Below are 18,634 nucleotides of genomic sequence, written 5' to 3' on the forward strand. Positions count from 1 at the left end.
CCACGAAATTGTTGCAAATGAAATCAAATCATTGAAGAGACCACTTAATTGCTGCAGATGAGATCGAACCATTAAGGAGACCACAAAATTGCTATGATTGGCAAGGTCCACATTACCCATGGAAGCTACATATCACTGACCACTTTGCAGATCTTACACAATTTTCTCAACAAGCTAAAGCCATTAGCATGAAAATCAAGTGAAGCGTTGAAAAAAATTTAGTAATGTTATGAATTAGCTTTCAAAATGGAGTGCGTTGAGCCACCTTGGAGGTTTTCAGTGCGTTGAGCCAACTTAAAGGGTGGCCTTCACTTACAATTTCGAATTGGTAATTTTTTTTCTCTGCGCAAAAGGACCAAAATGATGTGTGTTGAAATTTTTTATGTTGTTCTACGTAACTTCTCCACATGATTTTTTTTTTTTTTTAAATGTGATTTGACTTTGTTAAGGAGATCTTTCATTTTTAAAGTGAATCCTAAAGTTCACTTTTTAATTCACTTCATTCAAAAAAGAACTTCATGAAATTCGTTCACTTTTTAATTCACTTCTTTAAAAGGGAATTCATGAAATTATTTTAAGGGATGTTTTCATAATGGAGTGAAAAGGCGTGACTTTAAATTTGTAAAACATTTTTGGAGTGATAAGTGGTGGATAATTTTGGGAGATATAAGGAGTGGAATAGGAAAGAGGATTATTGCATAAGGTGCATATTTTGTAATTTTGGAGTGATAAGTGAAGATTTTTAAAAAAGGAAGCTCATCTTTGTATTTTTGAAGAAAGCTTTTTAGCAGAGTATATTTTTAGTTTTGAAGACAAGGGGTTGTGTGAAGGTGAAGGTTGATGTAATTCACTATTTAATAAAGACATATTTTTTTGTGGTGTTTGTGTCCTAGATCCACCCAAAATTGAATAAGGGGATCTTAGGTACACGAAGAGTGTGTTGATGATGGTGCATGCTTCATGTTGTTGCTTTTTTATTTGTTTCTAGTTTTAACACATAAATGATCTCATTTAACACACATAAAGTTCAATGCAAGCAAGCACAACACCTGTAACGAAATAGTTGCAAGGAAGGATAATTAAGCTCAACACATGCATTTGCGTCACTACAACAAATAATCAAAGTTTTCAACATCGGCATTCTACCTCAACAAACAAATTCACTCAAATACAATCAAGTTCATGAATCTGCAAACTCCAGCATTTCAAAGCAAAGTCTACATCACTACAATCAAATTAATGAATCTGTAACCTTCAACTTTTCAAAGCACAGTCTACATCAACATTATTGAACTTGTAATCAAACTCAAATTATTGAATTGTAAGGGTGCATTCTCGGTTGAAACCGACACCCAAGTCTTGAATTGAGTCAAATTGAATTCATTGTAGTGATTCATTAAATCATTAAGTGTATTTTGGGTGCATTTTCGACAGTGTTCGACACCCTTCCTTTAAGCAAAATCAAGTGAATGCATGAATTTTAACTCTAAAGAAAATAAGTAACAAGTTCACATCTCCTGCAAGCGAGCGTGAGTACTCATTCAAGCAATTTGCGTCAAGACAGTACAAATTTCAAACCTTCAAGCGAACCAGAGTGAAGTTTATCAAAGAAACCAAACAAGTTCATCTCTAACACCAATCAAGCAAGTTGAGATCGACAACAAGTGAGCGTGGCTATGCATTCAAGTGAGCGTGAATTCATCAAGTAAAGCAAGTGAGCATTCACGTAAACATGATCGCCATCAAGCAAGTGTGAATTCCAGAGTTTAAGCAAGAAATTTCTACAACTCTAGCAAGTGTTCCCAGCAAGTGAAATAAGCAACAAATCAAGAGAGCGTGCCATTTAAGTCCCATAGCAAGCGAGCCTGTGATGCAAGTAACAAAATCAAGTGAAACAGTTCACAGCACGACATCTATAACAAGAGAGCCTGATTTCAAGGGAGCAAGTTCATATGGTGCAACATATTCAGTTGTTAAACATTCTTCACAGTTTGATCATCTCCAGTGATGAAGACATGGTGCACATCAGCAAAGAAACTCTTGCTGATATTTCACGACATCTATGACAAACACATGAAACCATTGAGTTTCTTCAACTCGAGTCTCAACTTCAAAGGAATGAATTGCAAGAAAAGAGTGATACTTTCAAGTCTTTGAACCATCCAGATGATCAGTCATTCAACCCAATAGCTTCAAGTGTCGAAGTTGTTCCAGTTAAAATTTCTTCCAAACCCATCATCAAGCCCTATGAAGAAATTCAAAATAACAAGAATCGATGAGGCTTAGGATATGTCACTGATGACACCAACTTACATATCCTAGATTATTCCAAGCCAATTAAGTTCGTCAGTGCAGGATTTCTTGCACAACTCACCTCAGCAGGTTCTGAGAAAGTTGCAGACAAACAGAATTGCACGCAACTTGAAGTTGAAGTCCAACCGAAATGTTCTCATTGTCAAAGAACTGGTCATATGGAAGATCAATGTTTTGATCTACATCCTTGTCAGCATTGTGGCAAGCAGAATAATTCCTCAAAAAAATGTTGCAACCAACAAAAATCAGCCAGATTGAAGATATATTATGAATGGATCGATCCTTGGGAATGGTCATCCACAGTCAAAAGATTGTCTCAGTTCTACAACCGACTACAATCACACATAGTGTAGCCAACAGTGAAATGATGATGGTACTCTCATGCCATTGAACGAGGGAGTACAACAGTGAAACTCTCCTACACCTGAAGGGGGGAGTTCAGAATTTAGATATAATTTGAAGAAGATTGTCTCTCCTTTTAGCTGCCAAAGGGGGGAAAATGTCAATGAAATTGACAAGTGGTTGTTAAACTGAAAGTCTCGACAACATCAGTGAAGCAGCCAACGGGCATCTTCATCAGCCAGTGAGCATTTTTTCATCAACAGTGACCATCAACAAATTTGCTAGTGGGCGATCGACAACAAAAGCAGCAGTGAGTAGCTTTCATCGTAGCAAAATCAACATTGAGTTGTTTTTCGACATCATCAGCCAGTGGCGGTCATCATCAGCAAATACGCCAGTGGGCATTCATCAAATTGTGTCAGTGAACACCAGATGTTGTTTTCAAGAAAAGGACAGTTGGGTGCTTTTACGGCTTGGCACATGATGGAGTTTTCAAGCGTCCTTCCGAGATGAATTAGTCATGCAGCTGACTCAGTCTCTTCATATTGCAGTTTCTTCAACATCTAGATTTGGCGGTTTTTTTCAGACAATGTTTTTTAGGATCAACATGAGAACTTGGAAGATGGTTCCTCATTCTTATTTTGGATTTAGCCTCTCTCACAAAACAATAATAAATCCAATAATAAATAAATAAATTAAATATTACAAGTTAGGAATTTGTGCCTAACTCTTGGGTTGTTCCTCTAAGGTAGGAGTTAGTTTAGGTAACTCCTATATTGGTGTGTGTTTGTTGAGAAATTATATCAACCAAAGGTGTCTAAGATAGCACGCACTATCTTGAGACACTGTCTCTCATCTATTTATTTGTAACACTACATTATTTTAATGAGAGAGAATACCTGAGGAAGCATGAGGCTTCAGTCTGTTCTGCTAATATTTTCTATCTAGTTTTTATGTGTGTTTTCTGTAATCCATTTGAGTTAATTTCATTTTTCAATAAAGGAAAGGTTGGATAGAATCCTTATTCATGAAATAATAGCAGCTACATTTACTCTTGTGAAAAGCAAGATTGTCCACACAACAGCTTCAGACCACAAGCTGGTGGTTTTAAGCTTGGGTAAGTTGGAAAATCAAGGTCCGCTCCCCTTCAGATATAACTCAATTTGGGATAGCAAGGAAGAATTCAGCAAACAAATCAAATATAGATTGAAAATAAGTGTCACAGGATCTCCTCAGTACATTTTGGAAACAAAGCTAAAGAACCTAAGGCTACACTTAAAAACTTGGGCAAGAGAAAATGATCTCCGAGATAAAGCCAGGAAAATCGAATTGCAAAAAAAATGGACAGCATTTGCAAGGAAAAAGAAAATAAAGAAGAAAGCAAACAAGGTTACTTACAAGAAAAGTAAATCTTTATGTAAATTTACAAACAAAATGGGAAAGAAGAAGAGGAAAGTCGACTGAAATCCAGATGCCTCTGGCAGAAATTAGGAGATAAAAACACAACCTTTTTTCATAATTCAATTAAAATAAGGAGGGAAAGAAATCAGATTGAATAGATTCAAGTAGATGGGCAGGAGATAAAAGGAGCTGAAGAAATAACAATTGCAGCTCACAAACACTTCAAAGAACTTCTTACAGCAAGTGATCAGCAGGTATTTAATGAAGAATTTTTGCAGCACATAGAAAAAAAAAAGTGATTAGCATAACAGAGAATTAAATAAAGAAATCACGGAGGACGAAGTCAGAGAAGCAGTTTGGAGCCTCCATCCTGATAAAGCCCCAGGGCCATATGGGTTTACAATGGATTTTTACAGACAGCATTGGGAAACTATTAAAAAAGATCTTATGAGAATTATCAAAAATGTTTTTCAAAAAACAAAATTGGAGGAAATACAAAATCCTCCTATCTAGCACTCATACCCAAAGAGTCCAACCCAGAAACCTTCAATAGATATGTTATCACTCAGGTTGTCCCTTGGCTCCTTAAGGATATGGCCGAGGTAACCACAAACCAATCTTTGGATTGCAGGTCCTAGCCTACCTGCAATCAGAGAGGGCTCTCTCTTTATAATTTAGCTTTGTTTTGGATGAGATTTTAGGCTAGTTATTATATACATGGGTTTTGTTTGAGCTTGGGGGGATGTATGGATGATGTTTCAGACAGAGTTGGCATGTAAAGTGTGAGAAGTTCAGACCATTGGGCATGGAGTCAAGGATTAAGGGCTGTTGGGTGTGTCTTCTTTGGCAAAGAGGGACTACAGAGCATGATAGCTAAACAAGGAACAATTTCAAGCTGGAATAAGGGTGAAATGGTGGTCAGGGAATGAAAGACAGTTAAGTAGCTTTCATTATGCTAACAGATGGAAGGTGAGTGAACATTATATAGGAGAAATCAAGGATTCTTACATAACATTCATATATGAAGGAACTATAGCAAATATGAGCAATAAAGTATTCATATTCATAACTAATTCAGCAGAAAAGATAGAGAAATAACTAGGGAAAATTTTAAGAACACACCCTAAATTTACATGTATAATAAATGGGCGAATCTCCATGGTATATAGGAAAAATGGAAGGAAATTTTATCAATAATATGAAATGTATATATAATTTTTTGGCGAATCTCTCACCAGGCATGGCGAATATTTTACTCAATTATAAAATCTTGTGTTTATTGAATACACAAATGAAATCATTGCATTTCTTTAAAATATCTTTTGAATATCGATAACCTAGTGGGTGTAGGATAAAATTCACCCGTGCCATTCACAGAAATCATGAGAAAAAACCTAATACTATATATAAAACCAAGAAAAATTCAAATTCATCACTTCTAGGGACCTCGTAACCACCCTGCCAATACACAAGTATGTTCCTGTTTGCAATTAGAAAAATTACCCAAATTACATTCTGTTTACTCCAGCATATGTTGGAAAGTTATAGAAGGATGACTAGTGTAATCAATCCATTCCTTTTAGCCCTGGATTTGTTTCAGTTTCAAACAGAAGTATACAAATATACTTGTGCAATGTCTATGCTTTAACCATTCACCTTAAGATGTTTTTACAATATAATTTCCTAAGTCTATTTAATATCTTCATTATCATAAAAACCAACCTATATCCATCTTAACTCCACATTTACCACTCTTAGGGGGATGAAATCTATTTATCCCTCTGAGCACTTGTAGACCCAGAATTAAGATGGATCTAAGATGATAGAATTTCCCCTTTAAATAGTCTATGCTCACATGAATACCATGGTATTACCATGGGTCAATACCATGGGTTATCATAAACCTGGAGCATAAAAATTACTATTAATAATTTATAAAAATTAATAAAATTAATAGTTGATTTTTATTTTATTTTTTATTTTAACCAAGCTAAAATTTTTAACATACATTAAATTACAACATCCATTTTTACTCTTGATCGGATCAAATATTTTTTCACTCTATGCTAGTTTGCATATCACGATATTTGATACCTCTCGGGGGTTAGTAGATCCAGAGTAAAGATGGATCTATGCTGGTTTAAATTTTTTGAGTGTTCGTAAATATAAGGTGACTTATGGAGTAAATATAAAAAAATGTTTTATTTGTTTACCATACCTCTCATTTATTTATATTTTTATTAATTTACCATACCTCTTTTACAAATATGGTATTTACCTCTTTCTTGAGCCTTCATTTATTTACCATGTGTCTAGTTTATTTATATTTTTATTTATTTACCATACCTTTTGAGTAAGTATAAAAAGACGTTTTATTTATTTACCATACCTCCACTTTACTTATATTTTTATTTGTTTACACCCTTCCATGTATATAAGGTGACTTATGGAGTAAATATAAAAAATGTTTTATTTATTTACCATACCTCTCATTTATTTATATTTTTATTAATTTACCATACCTCTTTTATAAATATCGAATTTGGGCCTTTGGCCCATAGGATTCACTTAAATAAAACCTATTCTTGAAAATGGGCGAATGGATTCACTTAAAAAAAAACTATTCTTGAAAATGGGTGAATGGAAGGTTGTAACTCCTAATTTCAAGGGCTAAATTTACCTTTTTTACCCTCTCCCTTAAAATAAGGTGGGCTATTTGAGGTGATTTGTAAAAATGTACTATGATACAAAATATTCGCCCACTAAAAATTTAAAACCCCTTAATTTCGCCAAAGGGCGAACATTCGCCCCTAAAATTTTCAACATCTGAGCTATTCTTTCTTCCTGCAACTTAGATCATGACACATAGATGATATTACAAACATAGAGACTGAAAACAGGGGAGAAAGACTTATTGATCCATGTAGAAGCACTAGAATTCTATAATCTACTCTTCAGCCATCAAATCCACACCAGACAGTTCATAGGCAATGCATTCCAGCCATCTTTGTTCATAAAAGTTCTCAAAATATACAGCGCGAGTCTAGAAAGATTTTATCAACCAAACCAACCAACCCTTAATACATTGTTTGGGGAGGTATTTATAAGAAAAATATCTACAAAACAGATCTGAGGGAAGATCTGGGGAAATAACTATGTTTAACCTAATTTTTGCTGAAATAAATGCAAAAATATCTATTTGAGCTGCGCTGGAGGCAGCAACATCAAAAATTAGGCTTTGAGGTTTCCTTTGAGCTCTGCGCTGGCCATTTTCCCATAACCGTGTCTTGGGCTCTGAAGCGCTGCTCTCATGTGTCTTAAATACTCATTAATCTGTTCTGGTGAGCTTCAAATGGCTTTTACTGCTTCTTTGACTTGGATGGAGGCCCTTTATTGCTTATCTGCCTCAGCTTTAAGTCTTCCACTGCAAATCTTTAACTGATACACTTTGCCGCTACTCTGATACTCTTTAATACTAAATCGAGGCCTTTTCTCCACTGCTTATACACTTTTCGTTGCAAAAAATCGCCCTTGCCTGCCACTTTATGACAAGATTTAACTGTTGTTAAGCTTTCTGCGGGCTTCAGAACTGTTTTGGCGCTTGGCCGATCAAAATATTACCAAAAAGGAAAAAACACTGAAAACTGGTGGGAGATCTACAAAAAGATAACTGTGACGGGGCCGAGCTCGCTTTCTGAAGGAAATTGGGGTCCCCGCGGCACTTTAGCGCGCTTTTTTTGTGATGATGTGGTGCACGACATGGTGGCAGGGTAGGGACGTAGGCAGACGGCGGTAAGTGGTATTATCGGACCATCTTTTGTACGGGGGCGGTAAGTGTCGGAGGAGGCCCGATGCAATGAAAATAGGGCATGCGTCCCTGCGTACGGCAGTAAAACCACCCTCCATCGGATGCTAACTCCTGCATGTCGGGGGTGCTTCAAAAACAACAATAGACGTCGGATCTAGGAAAGCAGATCGGACGGCTGAGGATGAGTCGGAATATCGCATCGGTGAAGGGCGATGGGTCAGAGCCTTTTACACATATGCAATGGGCAAAGCGAAATGGGCAATGCAACACAATGTGGATCATTGGATCTGGGGGCAGATCAAACGGTTGTCGCGTGATCGCAATATCGCATCGGCGGGGAAGAAGGGTCGAGGTTTTTTATATATGCGATGGAGCGATTTACCCGATAGCGATATCGCATCGGTGATTGCAATATCGCATCGGGAAAAGGTTGGAAGGCTTTTATATATAAGCGATGCGATTGCGATATGTATAATGGCGATAGCGATATCGCTTTCGGGTGCGATAGCGATATCGCATTGGAGGAAGGGGAGTGGGGACATAAACAGGGCACATATATATTGCGACTGCCGATTACGAAATCACGATCGGGGGAAAAGGATCGGATGCATATACAAAGGGGCCAACACTTGCGATTTCTACCTCTGACAGTGATATCGCGTCGGGGGGGGGAATGGGATCGGAGGATGATTTTTGAAGTCGGAAGGGGGTTTATTAGATCGAAAGAAGGTTTTAGTGCATTGGAAAGGGTTCTTAATGCATCGGAAGGGGTCCGATTGCATGGAAGAGAGTTTTTATGCTTTCGAAGGGGTTCAAATGCATAGGAAAATGGTTAAAGAAGGAAACTAAGGGTTCTTACTAAGTTTCAGGCAAACTTAGTAATTCCCAAGCAATATTTATGGTTATATTTCAACCAGAGGGAGGGGATATGTATATAAGGGGGATAGTTAACATATTTTTAGTATGGGGAGGGGAGAAATCATGGGATTTATATAATAAAGTTAAAAATTAATATGAATTTTGATCAGAAAGCGCTAAGCATAGAAATCTTAGGCTACAAAGGGAAATAGGACTTATAGAAGACATATGAGCACTCCCAAGTAAAGCAGATCTTTACTTAGGCAAATGTTTATGGAATATGATGATTTTTAAAGGTATTAAGCGGATCTTAACATCTTTTAGGGGAAATTAGTGAATGATTTTGGGAAAAGGAAGAAGGGGAAGTTAGTCATGCCTCGCTTGATCTGCTCCAAGGGAAAATTTCCTTGCACTTGTGATCTGAAGTAGATTAGCACTTTGAAACACAAAATTGATCACAATTCATCATTCTGCAACCTCAAAACTGCCTACCCAGCCTACTTAGCTAACATTTTCTCTTCTTTTTGTTTGGGTGCACTTGAACTAGCAAACCCAGCTTTTCATCTTTTCTTTTGGCTATCCTCCTATCTAAATCTATCCTTATTTCTTCCTGGGGCTCAGATTAAGCAGTTGAGCACCCTTGCTTCTCTACCTATCTAATAATCTGCCAAGATTAAACAGTTTGGACAGATCTTTATTCTCTATCTCTAAAACAAGCAATTTAAACCTAGGGAGGCCAAGATTAAGTTGTTTGGCCTTCCCTTAACTATGAAACTCTTCAAAAATGGAATAGTTCTTCAAAAATGGAATATAGTAGTGGCATTTGAGCTAGCACACTTTCCTGGCCTTTGTTTGGGGTTCATTTCATTTATTTTTCTCTTTGGCCAATTCATTGTTCTTTTTACCCTTTGATTTTTCTTTTAGGGCATACCCTCTTTACATTTTTTAAATTTTCTAAGTTTTCTAGGAAATATGGAACCTTTGCAGCATGGAAATAATGACATATTTGGCATGTAAACAGTCAATCATGAAATATGAAACCTATTGTAATAGGAGGCTAACAGTGGCTCCACATGGGGATGGATTTTCCAGATGAAAAGCCAAGAACAGCAGGTCAGAATTCCTTGGTCTTCAACTGTTGCTGTAATCTAAAAATTTCCTTCTTCTTAATGCTTTTGACTGAATTATTGTAAGCTGTTTATGCAGTATTTCTCTTTGAGCTGATTTGCAGAAAAATTACAGCTCTGCTTCTTGCTGGGTTCCTCTGCGTGCTTACTATTGTCTTCATTTTTTATCAAGCACTTCTTTTGAGATAAGTCCAAAAAAGATCGAAATGGTGCCTTTCTTTGATTCTGTCTTCAAAATTTGTTGCGCTATTCCTTATCGAACTGCTGTAAATAAAATGCTAAAAATACAAATATTAATGTACAAATATAGAGCTGAGTTATATACATCAAAAGGGATCATGATAGTGCTTTAGCATTTGGCCATTGACAGGGCCTTCTTCAGCTTTTGTGCCATCCAAACTCTTCAGAAAATATGTGTTATTGCCTTGCACAGCTTCAATAACATAAGGCCCTTTCCGCAGGAAGTCGAATTTGCCATGTTTTCCTTTATCTTCTCTCCTTGAGTCCCATATTAGCACTTTGTTGCCTATGTAGAAATATTCAGCCTTTGTTCTTTTATCAAACATCTTCTTCAGCTTCTCTTGTAAAATCTAATCTCTGTTGTACACTTTCTCTCTTGTTTGCTGAAGATGGATGGTTTGATTGATTCTTCTTTGGATATCAGTTGGCTCAGCTTGAATATCTTGTAGCAGCTTGATCACAGGGATTCCCAAAGATGAAGGAAATCTTGCCTCCATTCCATAGACTAACCCATATGGGCTCGTACCAATGGATCTCTTGGTAGTCAATCTATCTTCCCATAGGGCATTTGCAAGCTTTTTGTGCCAATTCTTTTTGTTCTCCTCCAAGACTTTCTTGATGATATTGATGAGGATTTTGTTGGATGACTCAGCTAGGCCATTACTTTGAGGATAATAGGCTGTGGAGTGACCTAAGGAAATGTGGTATTTGTGGCAAAAATTGATCATTTTCTTGGATTTAAAGGCAGCAGCGTTGTCTGTAATGATTTTTCCAGGACAGCCAAATCTGGACAGAATGTTGGTTTCTAGGAATTGGATGATGGTGGAGTCATTGGCTTGCCTACATGGGATGGCCTCAATCCACTTGGTAAAGTAATCTGTAGTAGTTAAAATCCACTTGTGCTGGCCAGAAGAGGATGGGTGGATTTCTCCAATGAAGTCTAAACCCCATTGTTGGAAAGGTTTCTCGGTTGAAATGGGTTTAAGGGGTAAGGGCAGCAGCTTTCTTTTGCCTTCAAAGATCTGGTACTTATGGCATGTAACAACAAACTTTTTGACATCGGCAAACAGAGAGGGCCAATAGTAACTAGCCCTTAGTATCTTATCAGCAGTAGACTTCCAATATAAGTGCCCTCCATAGTCCCCTGCATGAAACTCCTTCATAACATTATCAGTTTCATTCAATGTTAGACAATTCAGCAAAATTCCTTCATGATTTTTCCAAAACAGGGCACTATCTAAGACACAAAACTTTTATGCTTTCATCTTTAAAAATCACTTTTTGGTTATGGAAAACCCTGGAGGAGCATGCAGGTTTAACAATATAAAACAAATATCAGCATACCAAGGTGATTGCAAGAAGGCCTGACTGATCTGTGGAGTCGTCAGCTCATGTTCGTTGTCCAGTTCATTAATGTCTAGGGCTTGAAAATTGGTTTTGGACATCAGTTTGGCTAAACCTTGTCCTTTTATCAGTTTATTGGGCTTTATCTCAATGTCATATTCAAGGATATTGACAATCCATTTGCCTCTTTTTCCCTCAATTCCTTCTTGAGTTAAAATGTCTTTTACAACAGCATTTGGAACATATGCAATGACATGGGAGTATAAGATGTAAACTCTGAAATCTTTAATGGCCTTAACAAGGGCATAGGCCTGCTTTTCCATGATTTGGTACTTCAAGGGGGCATCTCTAAGGGCTTGGCTAAAGAAAGAAATGGGCTTTTCATTTCCATGGTCATCTTTCTGTAATAGGACAGCAGCAATGGTGTGTTGAGAAGCAAAGGAAAAAATGATGAAATCTTTATCGAATTGCGGGCTTGTGAGGACTGGTGCTTGGGTTAAGGCAATTTTTATGCCCTCAAAGGCTTGCTTAGCTTCTAAAGACCATTTAAATTTGGAATCTCTCTTGAGCATGTTGTTTAACAATCTTATCAGCTCAGCCAAGTTTGGGATAAATCTCCTTAGGAAATTGATTTTTCCTAAGAATGCCTGCAACTATTTGATGTTTCTTGGATAAGGGATTTGCAAAATGGCTTGGATCCTTTCCGGATCGATTCTAATCCCATCTTTTGAAATGATATGGCCTAGAAACTTGCCTTCTTCTAGGCCAAAGAGAGATTTCTTAGAATTTAAGGAAATGCCATATTTCCTACATGTTAGGAACACTTGCCTTAGGTGTTTAAGGTGCTCTTGATCAGATTTTGAGAAAGGAGTAAGGTCATCAAGGTAGACTACTAAGAAATCATGGATCTCTTTGGCAAAGGCAATGTCCATTGCCCTTTGAAAAGTAGCACCTACGTTTTTTAGTCCGAAAGGCATTTTCACGTATTTAAAGGTTCCCCATGGTGTTGTAAATGCAGTTTTGTCTTGATCATATGGGTGAACTAGTATCTGATTGAAACCTGAAAAGCCATCAAGCAATGAAATCCTAGAAGACCCCACTACTCTTTGTAAAATATGGTCCATTTTTGGCAATGGGTAGTGGTCTTTAAGGGAGACTTGGTTCAGATTTCTTAAGTCAACACACAATCTAATCTCACCTGTTTTCTTCCTTGTGGGCACTAAGTTGGATACCCATTCTGAAAATCTGATTGGTGCTATAATTCCAGCTTCGAACATTCTTTTCACTTCTTTCTCAATCAAAGGGAGCAGCATAGGATTTATTCTCCTTAATTTCTGTTTGAAAGGCTTTTGATTTGGTTTTAAAGGAATGGTATGTTGAATAACAGAGGTGTCATAGGACTTAAGGTCCTCATAACTCCATGCAAATACATCTTGGAACTCTTTAAACAAGTCAACATATTTTGGTTTTTGATCAGGAGGCAAAGACTTGGACAGTTTTATCATTTTGGGCTTTTTAGCTGTCCCAATATTACAGTCTTCAATTGCAGCGTTTAAGGGTTGCATTTTTGGCTTTTTGGGGATGTCATTTGAATCGAATATGTCTTCTAAGGGAGTTAGGCCTGTGGGCAGAAAATTGTCTTTCAGTTCAATAACTTCAGCCTCTGCTTCAGCTATTTCATCCAAATTCATTTGTTTCAGTTCTTCTATGTTCTTGTCATCAAAAATGGTTGGGCACAAAGTTTGTTTTGCTGCTTCAACTGTTATAGTCTGCTGATTTTTGCTCATTTTCTGTTGTGAATCATCCATGGCATCTGTATCAATCTTTAGGCTTGAAAATTCTTGCTGTAAAGTAAGAAAATTGTTGATCTGTGCATCATTTTCAAAGACTTGCCAATCTTTGACGTTGTTTGGGACTGCAGGCCTGTGCTTTATCTCAGTTGTAAAGTGGTGATTAGGCTCAAAAGGTAGCTTACAAGTGCTAGCAAAAGTTGCTAGGCTGTGTGCATGTAGATTATGACTTCTTGGAATTTTGGCAAGCTTGGATTCGGTAAAGGAATTGAGTATTTCAGTGGATGCCTTCCTATAAGCTCTCAGCCTATTATCATTAGTGACAAAATTGCCTTTCATTTGTTGTATAATCAGATCTGAATCTCCTAGAATAGAAACTTTTGTTGCTCCTAGATCTCTGATCAGTTTAAGGCCTAAAAGGAGGGCTTCATACTCTGCCATGTTGTTGGTACATCTGAAATTTAATCTATAGGCATGACCCTCTGCATGGTCTATTTGTCTATTGTGTATCCATATTCCTGCCCCTGCTCCTAATTTGTTTACTGAACCATCAAACTCCAAATACCATAAGATTTCTTGGTCTTGACTAACATTGGGAGTTGTAATCATTTTTGGAGTGGGCAGATTTGAATTTTCTGTTTCATGTAATTTGGTTGGTGTGTTGGTTACATCAATTGTTTCAACAGCTTCTTGGTTATGGGCAACCAATTCTTCGTTTATGCCTATTTCTTGCTCTAAAGCCAAAGGGTTAACATCAGTCAGAGGACTTGTATCAGCATTAAACAAGATGAAAGAATCCATATTAGAATGGATTGAATAGATAGGAAAGTTTTGGGGCTTTTCCTCACTGCTTACCACATACTTCATCAATGTTTCCCTATACAATCTCTTTGGTTGCCCAAAGACTAAAATAGTGGCATAGGAGAGGTCTAATTGCAAAGAGCCTTGGAGTTTGGCTCCCCAAGATCTTGATAACAACATGCCATATTTGGGTGGAATGTCCGCCACCACCACATCCATTAGGATTGTTTTGTTTGGGTATTGGACTAAAGACACACATAAATCTTTGATTAAGCCTAAACACTTGACTTGACTATAATCAAATGAAAATAAGTCTTTGTATGGTCTTGTAATATCAAGGTTTAGCTTCTCCATTACAGCTTTGGGCATAAGGTTGTGTGAGGCACCTAAAACAAACATGGCATTGTGCAATACTTTATCATGGATGTGCAAACTCACATAAAAGGGCAAAACAACTCCATTTGCTCATTTTCCATCAACTTCAGGACCAAAAAGTAATTCAGGTTGATCATCTAACACATCCACATCATCCCTATTCTCTGGCATTTGCAGCGACCTTTTGATTTACTGTCTATATATATCATGTTTAGCAAGTTCAGATAGAGGGATGGATATCTTTAGTCTGCCAATTTCTGCCTCTAAATCAAATGTTTTCTCTATTTGGGTTTTAGTGTTGTGACTAGCAGATTTTCCCTTTTCAATTGTACTTTCAGCGATTTTCTCTTGGTCTTGAGTGTTGTCTTTAAATATTTCTGTTTTGGAAAGGATTTCAGGAGTGTTGTTTGAATTCTCTTTTGAGGAAGAGGATACAAAAGGTTGTTTCTTAAAGGTCTGCACATATGATATATTCCCTATGGTCACTTCTTTTGGATTTGTTTCTGTTTTTTCAGAGGGTTCTGTGAAAACAACTTTGTCTTTTATCTTCTTGGGTTGTTTGGTATCCTTTGGTTTGATGGTTTCAGGCACATCTATGGTTCTGGTTCTCAATTTGTACTGCTTTTGGACTTCATATACTGCTGCATCATAGCCTTCTCTAAAGTCAAATGACTCTCCGGACTTGGTTTGGAATTGATTGATATCATGATCATCTTGGTCTTCTTGGGTTAGGAAAACTTGTTGCTCACCCTTCAAACCCATCAAGTTGATGTGAGAGTCCTCTGTTGGCTCACTAGATGTTGATGCTTCGGTATAGTTTTCTTGAAAAGGAGGTCTGATATCTTGGTCTGGGCCAGCCCTTCCAACGTTTGGATTTTGGTTTTTTCTAAAATTTGGGTTTCTGATAGTATTACTTTGTTGTCCTTCCCATGATGATTTTCTCTCAATAGTTCCCACTCTATCTCCAATATTGTCCACATGATTGATGATTGTATCCAATTTTTGCTCAAAAACTGAAGTTTCATCTTTAAAAGTAGTTCTTCTCTCGGCTCTTGCTCTGTTTCGCTTAGCAATTAAGTTTTCCTCCACACTAACAGCTACATTCTACATATCTGCTAAGCTTTGAGGGGCTCTTTCCCTCAATTGATATGCCATGTCGGAATCAAATCCATCAGGGAATTTGTATTAAGCTAGATCACGTGGAGGTCTAAGGTTCTGCGGAATAGCATTGTAAACATTGTTGAACCTAGCACAATAGTCTAAGACAGTTTCTTGAGGGCCTCTTTTGATAGTATCATATTCGGATAATATGTGCAGAGGGTCCTTCTTCTTCTCCCATCTGTTAAGAAATGTTTGGTAAAGGGCCTCTGGGTCAGCTATGGAATTTGCAGGGAGAGCTCTAAACCAGGGCCTTACATCACCTGTTAAACTTTGGACAAAAATCTTCATTCTTACATGATCATCATCTATTTCATAACTCTCAAAATAGTCCTGCATTTTCTTGGTATGTTGCAGGGCAGTGTTAGAACCAGTACCATCAAAATATGTGATTTTGGTTTGATAATCCTGAGGCATAGCCCCTGGATTTGCAGGTAACTGTAAGGGTGCATATCTATTAGCCATATTTACCGGTATAAGTGGAACAGCAGGAAGAAATGGAACGACTGGAATAGTAGTAACAACAGTGGTAATAGGAGGAGTATGTGGAGTGAATGGAGGAGTGGAAAAGGTGCTTTGAGAGGTGGATGATGAACTAGGGGAAGTATGCACAGTGTGAAGTGAAACTTTACTAGGGGTCGGAATATAGCCTTGGGGAATTGCTTTAGGACTTGAATCAGCAATATCCTCTTTTCCATCTTCTTCCCTTAGAAATTTTGGGATTAAATTGGGATTTTCAAAAGCAGCTGGGGGATTTGGGTCTGGATTTGACCTGGTATAACGAGATTTCTTCTTCGGAGCCAACTTCTAGCTTGTTTTTTGGAATTTTCTGAGGATTGTCCCCAGTGGAGTCGCCAATGATGTTATCACTCAGGTTGTCCCTTGGCTCCTTAAGGGATACGGCCGAGGTAACCACAAACCAATATTTGGATTGCAGGTCCTAGCCTACCTGCAATCAGAGAGGGCTCTCTCTTTATAATTTAGCTTTGTTTTGGGTGAGATTTTAGGCTAGTTATTATATACATGGGTTTTGTTTGAGCTTGGTGGGATGGATGGATGATGTTTCAGACAGAGTTGGCATGTAAAGTGTGAGAATTTCAGACCATTGGGCATGGAGTCAAGGATTAAGGGTTGTTGGGTGTGTCTTCTTTGGCAAAGAGGGACTACAGAGCATGATAGCTAAACAAGGAACAATTTCAAGCTGGAATAAGGGTGAAATGGTGGTCAGGGAATGAAAGACAGTTAAGTAGCTTTCATTATGCTAACAGAGGGAAGGTGTGTTGGGTGTGGAGCCTGATTATCTTCTATATTCAAAGGTATCGCCACATAGGACCCCAGTTCGAAATGGGGGCGGCAGGGGGGGTCCAGGGGGGATCAATCTGGGCCGTTCATTAGGCGGATGATCTGACGGTAGAACTTATGTTTAGTTTAGGTTTTTTTGCCCTAGAAGGCAACCCCTCTCTTTGTATGAGGGTATTGTATTTGAGGCTGTGAGATAGATGTGTTTCTGTGAGCGAGAAACAGAGAGGTGAGACTGTGAGAGAAAACAGAGGATATTACAACGGATTTGTTGTAGGTTGTGTCTCTTCATTTTGCTGGATAATAGAAAGGAAGGACTGGCTGTTCGGGGTGGACGTAGCCCAAACTGGGTGAACCACGTATATCTGTGTCTCTCTTGTTTTGTGCGTTTTTCTGTGTTTATATTTCTGCAATATTTTATGTGTTCCATTGCTCCGTAATATATAATTTTCTAACAAGGTGAGTGAACATTATATAGGAGCAATCAAGGATTCTTACATAACATTCATATATGAAGGAACTAGAGAAAATATGAGCAATAAAGTATTCATATTCATAACTAATTCAGCAGAAAACATAGAGAAATAACAGGAATTGAGCATAGAACATAGTTAAGCAACATCTGATCTATTCTTTCTTCCTGCAACTTAGATCATGACACATAGATGATATTACAAACATAGAGACTGAAAACAGGGGAGAAAGACTTATTGATCCATGTATAAGCACTAGAATTTTGTAACCTACTCTTCAGCCATCAAATCCACACCAGACAGTTCATAGGCAATGCATTCTAGCCATCTTTGTTCATAAAAGTTCTCAAAATATACAGCGCGAGTCTAGAAAGAGTTTATCAACCAAACCAACCAACCCTTAATACATTGTTTGGGGAGGTATTTATAAGAAAAATATATACAAAATAGATCTGAGGGAAGATCTGGGGAATAACTATGTTTAACCTAATTTCTGTTGAAATAAATGAAAAAATATCTATTTGAGCTGCGTTGGAGGTAGCAGCATCAAAAATGAGGCTTTGAGGTGTCCTTTGAGCTCTGCGCTGGCCATTTTGCCATAACCATGTCTTGGGCTCTGAAGCGCTGCTCTCATGTGTCTTTACTGCTCATTAATCTATTCTGGTGAGCTTTAAATGGCTTTTACTGCTTCTTTGACTTGGATGGAGGCCCTTTATTTCTTATCTGCCTCGGCTTTAAGTCTTCCACTGCAAATCTTTAACTGATACACTTTGTCGCTACTCTGATACTCTTTAATAATGAATCGGGGCCTTTTTTCCACTGCTGATACACTTTTTGTTCCAAAAATCGCCCTTGCCTGCCACTTTATGGCAAGATCTGACTGCTGCTGGGCTTTCCATGGGCTTCAGAACTGTTTTGGCGCTTGGCCGATCAAAATATTACCAAAAAGGAAAAAACACTGAGAACTGGCGAGAGATCTGCAAAAAGATAACTATGGCGGGGCCGAGCTCATTGTCCGGAGCAAATTTGGGTCCCTGCGGCATTTTGGCGCGCTTTTTTTTGTGATGACGTGGCACATGACACGGTGGTAGGGTAGGGACGCAGGCAGATGGCGGTAAGTGGTATTATCGTACCATCTTTTGTACGGGGGCAGTAAGTGTTGGAGGAGGCCCGATGCAATGAAAACAGGGCACGCATCCCTGCGTACGGTAGTAAAACCACCCTCCATCGGACGCTAACTCCCGCACGTCGGGGGAACTTCGAAAACAACAATAGACGTCAGATCTGGGAAAGCAGATCGGCCGG

Source organism: Pinus tabuliformis, chromosome 5_2 (assembly GCF_031772625.1).
Source record: "Pinus tabuliformis cultivar Carrire ecotype Pingquan chromosome 5_2, CPIR1, whole genome shotgun sequence".
NCBI lineage: Eukaryota > Viridiplantae > Streptophyta > Pinopsida > Pinales > Pinaceae > Pinus > Pinus tabuliformis.